The 15,273-nt window shown below is 49.7% G+C and overlaps 1 long non-coding RNA gene across 1 annotated transcript in view; it reads right to left on the reverse strand.

Moving 5' to 3' along the window:
• Positions 1–15,273, reverse strand: part of LOC144827573 (uncharacterized) — a 540,892-nt gene that overhangs the window by 80,087 nt on the left and 445,532 nt on the right. The gene's annotated exons all lie outside the window — the stretch shown is intronic.

The raw sequence follows: 15,273 nt of genomic DNA on the forward strand, positions 1-15,273 counted from the left end.
CATCAAGAAAATAAGTTGCAAATGTGAACGGGTTGGGGCACAAGATTAAAAGGGGACTGGTCTTGCAATATCTCAAGCGGAAGGCCCCCACGGTGGTTCTACTCCAAGAAAGGCATCTGACGGGAATGGCCTGTAAAGCATTAAATCGTTGGGGGTTCAAAAAGGCCGCACATGCGGAGTTCTCCTCTGGATCCCGAGGGGTTGGTGTCCTAATACATAAGAGTTCTCCACTGGTCATCAAAAAAACTTGGACAGACGACCAGGGGCGTTTTACTGCAATCACTTGTCAATGGGAGGGTCGCATCTACAACAGGGTTTCAGTCTATATCCCCCGACACTCCATCAGGCAGCCTTCCAAGACCTTGGGAAACTTCTGCTCGATCTCCCCGAGGGTGAACTGATCATAGGGGGATACCTGAACACTGTGATTGACACGGCCATAGACCGTAAACCGCCAAGGGAGGCAAATAGATCCACCCAGGCCCTTAGGGAATTCCTGGACGCTATGGGACTGACGCATATTTGGAGACTTAAACACCCTACCGAGCACCAATACACCTTTTATTCGGGAGCACATGACAGTCTCTCCCGCATAGATTACATACTGACATTAGCGATAGCTCTGGAAACAATAACGGCGATTAAACACTTACCGAGAGGGATTTCTGACCACTCCCTGATTCAACTTACCTACACTACACAACTCCCTAGAAGGCAGAGACTCTACCCATTATACCCAGGCTACCTAAAGAATCACAAGATAGCCAAGGCATTAATAACATCCACTGAACACTACTTTGCCGAAAATACGTCGACTGTAGACTCACCCTGCATTCTCTGGGAGGCGTACAAATCAGTAATCAGGGGGCATGCAATCTCGACTGTTACCCGGCACAAAAGGGAGCACAGACAGAACCTTGAATCCCTAGAAACTGCAGTGCAGCAGGCGGAGAAGGCCCACGCCATGAATCCCACTAACACAACTGCACAAACTCTGACACTAGCAGCTCAAGAATACAGAGCCTACGCAGAGGATATGGCAAAAGCTAGGCATACGGACACTTTACATAAAGTTTATGAGCTAGGTGACAAGACCGTGAAAATGCTCGCATGGCTGGAGAGAAGGGAAAAAGCGAATAGGTGGAACGCCCACATAACACTGGCGGATGGCACCACCTCCACATGTCCCAGACTTACAGTGGAGGAATTGGCAACCTACAATGAAGGGGTGTACACACCACGAGGCACAGTGACAGTAGAGGACTGCATGCAATTTCTCCACGACATACCACTGACCACACTAATGTTAGGAGACATGCAGTCACTCGAAGCAGACTTAACTGTGGAAGAAGTGGGAAAGGCGCTGGCTGAAATGCCAGAAACCGGTCCCCGGTAGCTTGTCTCCTTTCTGGTGAAGAATTGGCTTGGTAGTTTGGTCTGCCCTGTTCCCATGATGCACTGGGCCAGGGACAGACTAATTTGCATATAGCCAGGTTCTGAGCTGGGATGGGGCAGTGAGATAAATAACGGTGATGGATCCAGCCCTGATCTTTGGACTGGGTAAGAGTGGTCTGCTTAATTCAGACACTCTGTTCATCACCACCCCCTTTTCTGAATCGTTTTTGGCCACTATAGGTGTGGCAGGGTATACTCAGACATGAGTCCCTTTCTCACTGCTCCATCAGGATTCAAGCAAGCCAGGCCGAAGAGGCTGAAATGCCAGAAACCGGTCCCCGGTAGCTTGTCTCCTTTCTGGTGAAGAATTGGCTTGGTAGTTTGGTCTGCCCTGTTCCCATGATGCACTGGGCCAGGGACAGACTAATTTGCATATAGCCAGGTTCTGAGCTGGGATGGGGCAGTGAGATAAATAACGGTGATGGATCCAGCCCTGATCTTTGGACTGGGTAAGAGTGGTCTGCTTAATTCAGACACTCTGTTCATCACCACCCCCTTTTCTGAATCGTTTTTGGCCACTATAGGTGTGGCAGGGTATACTCAGACATGAGTCCCTTTCTCACTGCTCCATCAGGATTCAAGCAAGCCGGGCCGAAGAGGCTGAAATGCCAGAAACCGGTCCCCGGTAGCTTGTCTCCTTTCTGGTGAAGAATTGGCTTGGTAGTTTGGTCTGCCCTGTTCCCATGATGCACTGGGCCAGGGACAGACTAATTTGCATATAGCCAGGTTCTGAGCTGGGATGGGGCAGTGAGATAAATAACGGTGATGGATCCAGCCCTGATCTTTGGACTGGGTAAGAGTGGTCTGCTTAATTCAGACACTCTGTTCATCACCACCCCCTTTTCTGAATCGTTTTTGGCCACTATAGGTGTGGCAGGGTATACTCAGACATGAGTCCCTTTCTCACTGCTCCATCAGGATTCAAGCAAGCCGGGCCGAAGAGGCTGAAATGCCAGAAACCGGTCCCCGGTAGCTTGTCTCCTTTCTGGTGAAGAATTGGCTTGGTAGTTTGGTCTGCCCTGTTCCCATGATGCACTGGGCTAGGGACAGACTAATTTGCATATAGCCAGGTTCTGAGCTGGGATGGGGCAGTGAGATAAATAACGGTGATGGATCCAGCCCTGATCTTTGGACTGGGTAAGAGTGGTCTGCTTAATTCAGACACTCTGTTCATCACCACCCCCTTTTCTGAATCGTTTTTGGCCACTATAGGTGTGGCAGGGTATACTCAGACATGAGTCCCTTTCTCACTGCTCCATCAGGATTCAAGCAAGCCGGGCCGAAGAGGCTGAAATGCCAGAAACCGGTCCCCGGTAGCTTGTCTCCTTTCTGGTGAAGAATTGGCTTGGTAGTTTGGTCTGCCCTGTTCCCATGATGCACTGGGCCAGGGACAGACTAATTTGCATATAGCCAGGTTCTGAGCTGGGATGGGGCAGTGAGATAAATAACGGTGATGGATCCAGCCCTGATCTTTGGACTGGGTAAGAGTGGTCTGCTTAATTCAGACACTCTGTTCATCACCACCCCCTTTTCTGAATCGTTTTTGGCCACTATAGGTGTGGCAGGGTATACTCAGACATGAGTCCCTTTCTCACTGCTCCATCAGGATTCAAGCAAGCCGGGCCGAAGAGGCTGAAATGCCAGAAACCGGTCCCCGGTAGCTTGTCTCCTTTCTGGTGAAGAATTGGCTTGGTAGTTTGGTCTGCCCTGTTCCCATGATGCACTGGGCCAGGGACAGACTAATTTGCATATAGCCAGGTTCTGAGCTGGGATGGGGCAGTGAGATAAATAACGGTGATGGATCCAGCCCTGATCTTTGGACTGGGTAAGAGTGGTCTGCTTAATTCAGACACTCTGTTCATCACCACCCCCTTTTCTGAATCGTTTTTGGCCACTATAGGTGTGGCAGGGTATACTCAGACATGAGTCCCTTTCTCACTGCTCCATCAGGATTCAAGCAAGCCAGGCCGAAGAGGCTGAAATGCCAGAAACCGGTCCCCGGTAGCTTGTCTCCTTTCTGGTGAAGAATTGGCTTGGTAGTTTGGTCTGCCCTGTTCCCATGATGCACTGGGCCAGGGACAGACTAATTTGCATATAGCCAGGTTCTGAGCTGGGATGGGGCAGTGAGATAAATAACGGTGATGGATCCAGCCCTGATCTTTGGACTGGGTAAGAGTGGTCTGCTTAATTCAGACACTCTGTTCATCACCACCCCCTTTTCTGAATCGTTTTTGGCCACTATAGGTGTGGCAGGGTATACTCAGACATGAGTCCCTTTCTCACTGCTCCATCAGGATTCAAGCAAGCCGGGCCGAAGAGGCTGAAATGCCAGAAACCGGTCCCCGGTAGCTTGTCTCCTTTCTGGTGAAGAATTGGCTTGGTAGTTTGGTCTGCCCTGTTCCCATGATGCACTGGGCCAGGGACAGACTAATTTGCATATAGCCAGGTTCTGAGCTGGGATGGGGCAGTGAGATAAATAACGGTGATGGATCCAGCCCTGATCTTTGGACTGGGTAAGAGTGGTCTGCTTAATTCAGACACTCTGTTCATCACCACCCCCTTTTCTGAATCGTTTTTGGCCACTATAGGTGTGGCAGGGTATACTCAGACATGAGTCCCTTTCTCACTGCTCCATCAGGATTCAAGCAAGCCGGGCCGAAGAGGCTGAAATGCCAGAAACCGGTCCCCGGTAGCTTGTCTCCTTTCTGGTGAAGAATTGGCTTGGTAGTTTGGTCTGCCCTGTTCCCATGATGCACTGGGCTAGGGACAGACTAATTTGCATATAGCCAGGTTCTGAGCTGGGATGGGGCAGTGAGATAAATAACGGTGATGGATCCAGCCCTGATCTTTGGACTGGGTAAGAGTGGTCTGCTTAATTCAGACACTCTGTTCATCACCACCCCCTTTTCTGAATCGTTTTTGGCCACTATAGGTGTGGCAGGGTATACTCAGACATGAGTCCCTTTCTCACTGCTCCATCAGGATTCAAGCAAGCCGGGCCGAAGAGGCTGAAATGCCAGAAACCGGTCCCCGGTAGCTTGTCTCCTTTCTGGTGAAGAATTGGCTTGGTAGTTTGGTCTGCCCTGTTCCCATGATGCACTGGGCCAGGGACAGACTAATTTGCATATAGCCAGGTTCTGAGCTGGGATGGGGCAGTGAGATAAATAACGGTGATGGATCCAGCCCTGATCTTTGGACTGGGTAAGAGTGGTCTGCTTAATTCAGACACTCTGTTCATCACCACCCCCTTTTCTGAATCGTTTTTGGCCACTATAGGTGTGGCAGGGTATACTCAGACATGAGTCCCTTTCTCACTGCTCCATCAGGATTCAAGCAAGCCGGGCCGAAGAGGCTGAAATGCCAGAAACCGGTCCCCGGTAGCTTGTCTCCTTTCTGGTGAAGAATTGGCTTGGTAGTTTGGTCTGCCCTGTTCCCATGATGCACTGGGCCAGGGACAGACTAATTTGCATATAGCCAGGTTCTGAGCTGGGATGGGGCAGTGAGATAAATAACGGTGATGGATCCAGCCCTGATCTTTGGACTGGGTAAGAGTGGTCTGCTTAATTCAGACACTCTGTTCATCACCACCCCCTTTTCTGAATCGTTTTTGGCCACTATAGGTGTGGCAGGGTATACTCAGACATGAGTCCCTTTCTCACTGCTCCATCAGGATTCAAGCAAGCCGGGCCGAAGAGGCTGAAATGCCAGAAACCGGTCCCCGGTAGCTTGTCTCCTTTCTGGTGAAGAATTGGCTTGGTAGTTTGGTCTGCCCTGTTCCCATGATGCACTGGGCCAGGGACAGACTAATTTGCATATAGCCAGGTTCTGAGCTGGGATGGGGCAGTGAGATAAATAACGGTGATGGATCCAGCCCTGATCTTTGGACTGGGTAAGAGTGGTCTGCTTAATTCAGACACTCTGTTCATCACCACCCCCTTTTCTGAATCGTTTTTGGCCACTATAGGTGTGGCAGGGTATACTCAGACATGAGTCCCTTTCTCACTGCTCCATCAGGATTCAAGCAAGCCGGGCCGAAGAGGCTGAAATGCCAGAAACCGGTCCCCGGTAGCTTGTCTCCTTTCTGGTGAAGAATTGGCTTGGTAGTTTGGTCTGCCCTGTTCCCATGATGCACTGGGCCAGGGACAGACTAATTTGCATATAGCCAGGTTCTGAGCTGGGATGGGGCAGTGAGATAAATAACGGTGATGGATCCAGCCCTGATCTTTGGACTGGGTAAGAGTGGTCTGCTTAATTCAGACACTCTGTTCATCACCACCCCCTTTTCTGAATCGTTTTTGGCCACTATAGGTGTGGCAGGGTATACTCAGACATGAGTCCCTTTCTCACTGCTCCATCAGGATTCAAGCAAGCCGGGCCGAAGAGGCTGAAATGCCAGAAACCGGTCCCCGGTAGCTTGTCTCCTTTCTGGTGAAGAATTGGCTTGGTAGTTTGGTCTGCCCTGTTCCCATGATGCACTGGGCCAGGGACAGACTAATTTGCATATAGCCAGGTTCTGAGCTGGGATGGGGCAGTGAGATAAATAACGGTGATGGATCCAGCCCTGATCTTTGGACTGGGTAAGAGTGGTCTGCTTAATTCAGACACTGTGTTCATCCCCACCCCCTTTTCTGAATCGTTGCTGGCGGCGCTTCACACAGGAAAGGCAATTGGACCTAATGGCCTACCGGTAGAGCTCTACAAAAAGGTTACTAACAAGATCACCCCCCACCTACTTAACATGTATACTGACGGTCTAATGCAAGGGACACTGCCCAGAGACCAAAGATTAGCTACAATTGTGGCGATACACAAACCCGGGAAACCTCCGGAACAGTCCTCTTCGTATCGTCCAATATCCCTAATGAATGCGGACGCAAAGATATTGGCAAAAACCCTGGCGCTCCGACTGCAACCTCACCTTACGACATTGGTACACCCCGACCAGTCGGGCTTCATGCCTGGACGAAACACCTCCCTTAACCTACAACGTCTTAATGGTGTGCTGGCCGGTACTCAACTGCTCCAGGAAGATAAAGCCATTCTCTCATTGGATGCTACGATGGCGTTCGACCTCATGGAATGGCCGTTCCTATTCGCAATGCTCCGTAAGATGGGTTTTGGCCCCAAATTCTGCGGGTGGATCAAGCTACTGTACACAGCGCCCCTAGCCCACGTAGTAGCTAATGGTCATATATCAAGGGAGATCACACTGGGGTGAGGGACGAGGCAAGGCTGCCTGCTGTCCCCGTTCCTCTTCGCGCTAATACTGGAGCCACTTGTGGCATGGATACGCACTGAGCCGTTGATCCGCAGGATAACTTGGGAGGCAGACGGGGAGGACCGAATCTCCCTTTATGCGGATGACGTACTGATATACTTAATGTCCCCGAAGGAGGCCCTGGAGGTCCTACTGGAAGTCCTCACGGCATATGGAACAGTATCAGGGTACACTATAAATTTGACTAAATCGCTGCTATACCTATTACACGGCCAAGTACCAACGCTTCCCCCTGACTGTACATTGCAAATAGTGACCAGGTGATTTAAATACTTAAGACTATATGTCACACCACAAGATGCTGTATTTATGGAAGAAAATCTACTGAAACCCCTGAAGAGACTTAAATCGGACTTTACACATTGGCGGTCCCTCCCACTGACACTTCTGGGAAGGGCAGCGCTCTTCAAAATGCTTGCACTCCCTAGGTTCCTCTATGCGCTCCAGAACACCCCTTTCTGGATCCCTCTTTCATATTTCAAAGCAATTGACGCCGAAATCTCCTAATTACCATGGGATGGGAAACCAGCACATATTGCACATTCTAAATTGATATGTAGTTGGTATGACGGGGGAATAGCCTTGCCTAGCATTAAATTATATTATTGGGCTGCACAATTGACGATCATTAATCAATGGTTACACGCCCCACAGGACGACCCAGCATACAGATTAGATAGGCACGTACTACTGGTAGACCACTTAATGAAGGCCCTTTACACTAACAAAAGATGACATGCACTCACCGGCCCCACGGCCCACACAATCAAAATTTGGCACACCGCACAGAGAGCTTTGGGATGGGAGGGAGTGCTCACATTGACCACCCCACTCTGGAAAACACGCCGACTGGGCACCCTGGCAAAAACTAAGGGATTCCGGCAATGGGACCTTATAGGCATTACGAAATTCGGTGATCTGTGGGTGAGGGGAGAAATCATTACATTCGCATCTCTACAAGAGAAATATGGGATGGCGGACACTGAATTATATTGTTATATTCAAATCAGACACGCCCTCCAGAGTGCTATCCCCCTAAGAACCAAATTAGCTGACTCTTCACCCCTTGAAGATAGACTCCTCACAGACTACATGGATAAAAAAGCCATATCACAAACAAACCGTAAATTAGTTAATAATCTCCCAGACCCTATGGTAGTCCTACAAAGTAAGTGGCAAGTAGAATTAGGAGACATAGAGGACTCGGACTGGATGGACGCGCTGGCGTCGGCCAGAGAGGCAGCGATCCCATCTCGGCTAAAACTAGTGCAACTCAAAGTGCTACATCGCATACATTACCCATGTACCATGTCAGGGTCTGACTAAGGTGCCTGCCTAGGAGATAAACTACATCTCCCAGAATGCCATGCATGAAGGGGGATGGCTTCAGAAGGCATATATTCCCTTGAATGCCTGCAATTGGTGCTCGTGATTTGTCCAATGGAATTCGTTGTTAGCGGACGCCCTGTCCCCGCGGAGCTGCTGGGGAGGTGTGGTTCGTTTTGCTCTGCGGCTGTGGAGCAAGTTGTGTTTAAACGAGTGTTGACAGTTACCGGCTGGTACTGTTTAATGTTTTTTCCCCCGCTAGGCGCATGAGACGCTTGGATTGCCCCCTCTGCGTCCTGGCGGTAAAGTCTGTTCTTGATTGGTGAGTGTTCCGGAGACGCTTGGATTGCCCCCTCTGTAACACTCACAGGACGCGGTCTCATATCGCGCTTCTGACACCGGCGGGTGTTGTGGTTCATAAAAGGCGCGAGAGACGCTGGGGTTTCCCTCCGCGCTTTTTGACCTTTCCTTGGTTCTTACTGTTAGGTGTATAGTGGAGACGCTTGGATTTCCCCCTCCACTTTACACCAAGACTATTCATGGTGTTCTCGGCTGAGAGCATCATTACAGGAGCCGCTGGATTGCACCCTCCTGTTGTTTGTCCTTGTCCCTGTTCCGTTCATTCCCTTCGTTAAGGAAGAGCCGGCTGGCTACATTTGAGTTTAGTTTTCATATCCTTTATGTGGAACAGTGGTTTACTGTCCTAACGATTGATAAGGTCTTTGGAGAGTCTTTGTTCTGCCAACCGAACTACTAAGAATACCTTTCAGCTTCCTTCTTTTGGCAACTGCCTAAGAAGGAACACAACAGAGGGAAAGGTCATTTTTCCTGAGAATTATCAGGTCCCTATCCCTGCTGTCCCTATCCCTACCCTGTTTTCCCTCGCCTGATTGCCTTTACACTCTGGAGATTAAGTAGTCAGAGTGCAGGGACGTCAGGAGGTGGACCCCATTTGAGCATCGTTCCGACCCTGAGGAATCACAGCCGTGACAGAATCACGAGCCCACGTTTAATACTCCTCCTGGTCGGAAAGTGGTTCAAAACATGGCGTCTATGAATGACGTGCTTCAGGCTCTGGTGTTAGTCCAACAGGAACTGGCAGCGTCTAAAGCAGAGACCACTGCTTTAAAGGAAAGGTTGGATTGTCAACAGGCCAATCCTTTTGACGCTGCGCCAGGAGGTCGAGCTATTCAAGTAACCGTACCTCCTCCCATACCGTTAGCTAGCCCAGAGAGATATTCAGGCGACCCCCAGAAGATTCAAGCCTTTCTGACCCAAATCACTCTTCATTTTTCGTGTAGGCCGGCATCGTTCCCAAACAACATGTCCCGAGTAGCGTTCGCCATCTCCTATTTATCAGGGGATGCGGCGAACTGGGCAGTTCCCTTCGTCAGAAATGACAACCCCATATTGAACGACTGGACGGCTTTCCGCCGAGAGTTCGAACGGGTTTTCGACCGGCGAGCAACTACACTGAGCGCAGACAGGGAGTTACTGGGACTCAGACAAGGGAGGAAAACCTAGTTACTTACATGACCACCTTTAATCGTCTTGTGGCGGAAACAGCATGGCCCGAAGAAAAAAGGATGGCGTTGTATTACCAAGGCTTGTCGGATGAGTTGAAAGATGTGATAGCTCAGATCGACCCACAACCTGTAACGTGTGTTGATTTGATTAACCTCACGCTCCGCTTAGACCATCATTTAGGAGAGCGGGGAGGCGATCGTAGGAGACATGACGGGCCTCCTGGAACCGTGGGACAAGTACTTCCATCCAGTCCACGGACCAGTGATAGTACTCCGGAACCAATGGATGTTGGAGCCATCCGGTCCCCCCTTACTAGAGCAGAAAGAGAGAGTCGTCGCTCACAGGGGCTTTGTATGTATTGTGGGAAGAAGGGACATTATGTCAAGGAGTGTCCCTCCAAACCCAAAAGATCCAAGACCTTTTTCTCGGGAAAGAAAGTGGCTCTCACCACTGTCGATCCCGAAAGAAACGTTGAAAGCAGTCCTTCAAGCAAAGGGTTGGAAACGAAGGAATGGAGACTGACCTCGTTGGCTTCGGTTGAGGGTAAAACCCCTGTTACACACGTTGCCTTGCCCGCTTCTTTACAATCCCAGGGTAAAGAGCATGCAGTGTGGAGCATGATAGATTCGGGGGCAACGGGGAATTTCGTGGACGAGGGCTTGGTGCGTCGTCTGGGGTTGGGAAGAGTATCCATTGCCAACCCAGAAACCGTGTTGGCTGTGGATGGTACTCCTCTGAAGTCCGGTCCCATATGTGAGCGTACTGAGGAATTGGTGCTGATATTGGAGAACAGTACCATTACACATGTTGAGAGTATAGTACTGAATATAATAGAGGCTCCACAATATGAGTTAATATTGGGAATCCCATGGCTGGAGACACATAACCCTTCCATTGATTGGAGGGAGAAAACTGTAACCTTTCGTTCCGAGGAATGTCAGAGCATTTGCTTGCATACATCTACTTCACACACTGTAGCCTTGACTCAGATACTGCACATAGCTACTGCAGTGGAAAAGGTAACCATCCTGCCTACTGAATACCACAAATACAGTGAGGTATTCAGTGAGAGCCAGGCCGAGGTACTCCCACCACATCGGGAGTATGACTGCCGAATAGATCTGGTTGACGGTGCCGTTGTTCCGTCATGCAGGGTGTACGCCTTGTCTGAACCCGAATCCAGACACCTGCAAGAATATTTGGCACATTTCACTGCTATAGGCTTCATCAGACCCTCCAGATCCCCGGCAGCGTCCCCTCTGTTTTTTACGTCGAAGGCCAATGGGGAGCTGCGCACCCTCATTGACTATCGTCAGTTAAACAAACAGACTATACGGAACCGGTACCCTCTTCCGCTCATCCCTGTGCTGTTGGACCAAGTGAGGGAGGCAGTGATCTATACACGATTGGATCTTCGTGGTGCCTATCACTTGGTCAGAATCCACAGCGGTGATGAGTGGAAGACGGCCTTCAAGACCAGATATGGCCTTTTTGAGTATCTGGTAATGCCGTTCGGGCTCTGCAATGCCCCGGCGGCATTCCAGTACTTTCTTAATGACGTGCTGAAGGAGTATCTGGATCAGTTTGTCATCGTATATATCGATGACATCCTGGTCTACTCTGACACACGAAAACAACACGTCAATCATGTCCTCCTGGTTCTACAGAAGTTGCTGGAGTACCGGCTCTACTGTAAACTCAGCAAATGTGAGTTCAGTGTGGAGGAGGTGGAATTCCTGGGGGTTATCTTGACACCGAGAGGATTTCACATGGCGGAGAGAAAGATTGATGCGGTGCATGCCTGGCCAGTGCCAACCAGTGTGAAAGAGGTGCAGTGTTTCCTTGGCTTCGCCAATTACTATAGACGTTTTATCTCCCAGTTCTCCTTGTTGGCCTCTCCCATCACTAAACTGCTGAGAAAAGGGGTTCCATTTCAGTGGAATACCGAAGCCATGGAGGCTTTTGAGTCGCTGAAGGAAGCATTTGTTACCGCCCCAATCTTGAAACATCCTCAATTGGACCTGCCCTTTATAGTAGAGGCGGATGCCTCAGATTCAGCAGTAGGGGCTGTGCTATCACAAAGAGACAGGGAGACAGGCCAGTTGCATCCAGTCGCCTTTCTATCCAGGAAATTAAACTCTGCCGAGGCTAACTATACAATATCTGAAAAAGAACTGCTGGCCATAAAAACGAGCATTCCAGTAATGGAGACATTACCTGTGGGGATCACAACATCCAATAACAGTGTACTCTGATCATGGAAACCTGTTGTTTATGAAAACCGCTCGCCACTTATCCCAACGACAAATGAGGTGGATGCTGTTTTTCGCGGAATACAATTTCATCGTCACATTCGGTCCTGGATCAGAAAATAAGAAAGCAGATTCGCTCTCTAGACAAGGGGGAGACCTGGTGCCAGTAAAAGATCATATAAGAGCGATAATCAACCCAGAAAAGGTGGTGTGCCTGATAACAGCCGATCATTTCATCGAAAACGTTCAGAAAGACAGAGATCAGGTTCAATGGCGGAAATGGGCAAGCCAGAATTGTCTCCGAACCATACAACATGGAGTACCCTTGCATGGTGGGAAGTTGTTTATACCCTCTCATGATCTGCGGCTTCAGGCATTCAACTGGTGTCATGGGGAAGTATTGGCAGGACATCCCGGAGTGAAGAAAACTGTCCATCTCGTACGGCGCCATTTCTGGTGGGAAACACTGACAAAAGATGTAGAGAGGTGGATAGGACAATGCGACACCTGTGCGAGGGCGAAGGGGGATTATTCCATGAGTCGTGGGAAGCTCAGGCCGTTGCCCACTCCATCCCGTCCTTGGCACACAATCAGTTTGGATTTCATTGTAGGGTTGCCCATGGACCAAGGGTATAATGCGATCATGGTAGTAGTGGACAGCTTGACAAAAATGGGGCACTTCATACCGTGTAAAAACCTTCCTACTGCCAGCCAAACCGCTCATTTGCTTTTAACACAAGTGGTACGGATTCATGGCATCCCACGGGTGATTGTCTCTGACAGGGGGCCGCAGTTCGTGTCCAGGTTCTGGCACATGTGGTGCAAGGCACTGAGGGTAGAAGACGCTCTTTCCACCAGCTTTCATCCTCAGACGGACGGACAAACAGAGCGACTTAATCAAACACTCAAACAGTACCTGAGGTGTTATTCGGAAGAAGCTAGTCGCTCATGGGTCTCTCTTCTCTGGTTGGCGGAGCTTTCGTACAATAATGCATGGCATAGTGCCATAGGAGAGACTCCGTTCAAGGCCAATACAGGCTTCCACGCCAACACTCTGCCTTTGACCATACCGGGAGAAGTCTAGAATCATCCCAATGTGGCAGCACATGTGAAGGCTCTGTTGGAAACACATCAGCGGATTCAAAAGACCCTTGTCCATGCAAAAAGCACGTACAAGAAATGGGCGGACAAACATCGACAGGAGAGTCCTTTGTATGAGATAGGGGACAAGGTCTGGTTGTCCACGAAAAACATTCGATTCAGATACCGCAGTATTTTCCATCCCCGATTTATCGGTCCCAATTCCATCATCAAGGTGATCAACCCGGTGGCATACAAGTTGAAGCTGCCTGTGTCTATGAGGATACACCCGGTGTTTCACAGCAGTTTGTTGAAGCCGGCTGGTTCAATGCGACGCAAGGCAGCACCGCCGGTACAGAGGGATGGACAACTGGAGTTTGAGGTCCGACGTATCGTGGACTCGAAGTACCGCCAGGGGAGGCTGTGGTTTCTCGTTTCCTGGAAGGGCTATGGCTCTGAGGACGATTCATGGGAGCCTAGCCAGGACGTCCACGCCCCGCGCTTGATCCGCTCCTTCTTCCTCCGCAACCCGCGGAAGCCTGGCGCTAGGAGGCACGGGTCAGGGGGGCGTACTGTCAGGGTCTGACTAAGATGCCTGCCTAGGAGATAAACTACATCTCCCAGAATGCCATGCATGAAGGGGGATGGCTTCAGAAGGCATATATTCCCATGAATGCCTGCAATTGGTGCTCGTGATTTGTCCAATGGAATTAGTTGTTAGCGGACGCCCTGTCCCCGCGGAGCTGCTGGGGAGGTGTGGTTCGTTTTGCTCTGCGGCTGTGGAGCAAGTTGTGTTTAAACGAGTGTTGACAGTTACCGGCTGGTACTGTCTAATGTTTTTTCCCCCGCTAGGCGCGTGAGACGCTTGGATTGCCCCCTCCGCGTCCTGGCGGTAAAGTCTGTTCTTGATTGGTGAGTGTTCCGGAGACGCTTGGATTGCCCCCTCTGTAACACTCACAGGACGCGGTCTCATATCGCGCTTCTGACACCGGCGGGTGTTGTGGTTCATATAAGGCGCGAGAGACGCTGGGGTTTCCCACCGCGCTTTTTGACCTTTCCTTGGTTCTTACTGTTAGGTGTATAGTGGAGACGCTTGGATTTCCCCCTCCACTTTACACCAAGACTATTCACGGTGTTCTCGGCTGAGAGCATCATTACAGGAGCCGCTGGATTGCACCCTCCTGTTGTTTTTCCTTGTCCCTGTTCCGTTCATTCCCTTCGTTAAGGAAGAGCCGGCTGGCTACATTTGAGTTTAGTTTTCATATCCTTTATGTGGAACAGTGGTTTACTGTCCTAACAATTGATAAGGTCTTTGGAGAGTCTTTGTTCAGCCAACCGAACTACTAAGAATACCTTTCAGCTTCCTTCTTTTGGCAACTGCCTAAGAAGGAACACAACAGAGGGAAGGGTCATTTTTCCTGAGAATTATCAGGTCCCTATCCCTGCTGTCCCTATCCCTACCCTGTTTTCCCTCGCCTGATTGCCTTTACACTCTGGAGATTAAGTAGTCAGAGTGCAGGGACGTCAGGAGGTGGACCCCATTTGAGCATCGTTCCGACCCTGAGGAATCACAGCCGTGACATACCATGCTACATAAACTCGAGCATACGCTCGATCCACTCTGCCTTAGGGAATGCAGACAAATTGGAACATATTTTCATATACTATTGGACTGCCCAAAAATACAAACCTATTGGGAGCACGTATTAAACGAGATTTCGGAGGTGGGTGAGGTAGAGGTCCAGCGAGATCCCGGGTGATGCCTACTAAATATCTGGAAACCTACGGACCTTAACCTGGGACTACAGACTTGGGCAACACTCGGGATGGCGATTGCTAAGAGGAATATAGCCAGGAACTGGGGATCCAGGGTGGTGCCCACACAGGTGCAATGGGAAAATGATATGGATATTGCTATGGTAGCAGAAAGAGCAGTTTATACCCACAGGGGATGTCCCAAAAAATGGTCCAGAATATGGGGGAAGTGGAATGACTCCCGGGGAAATATTTGTGAAACTCCGCATGCATTATCAACCCCTGAAGATAGCCCTTGACCTTGGAGGAGACCTTAAGTTAAGTTTCTAAGACAACTCAAATGTGGTGGTGGGAGAGGGAGCGGTGCGATGGAGGTCATCTGCTAAGCAACTGGAAGTGTATAACGGCAACTTGTCATGTGCACGGCTGACCGTGTAGTGTACTGTATGATTACCAATAGAGACAATTGATGTTTATCGATGTATGTAAATTCCTGAAAATGAAATTATAATAAAAAAGTAAAAAATTAATTAAAAAAAAGACAAGTTGCATTACTTTGTGGAAAAAGAAAGCTATTGTGTTAAGTTTAAGTTTTTTAAA

Source organism: Lissotriton helveticus, chromosome 4_1 (genome assembly GCF_964261635.1).
Source record: "Lissotriton helveticus chromosome 4_1, aLisHel1.1, whole genome shotgun sequence".
NCBI lineage: Eukaryota > Metazoa > Chordata > Amphibia > Caudata > Salamandridae > Lissotriton > Lissotriton helveticus.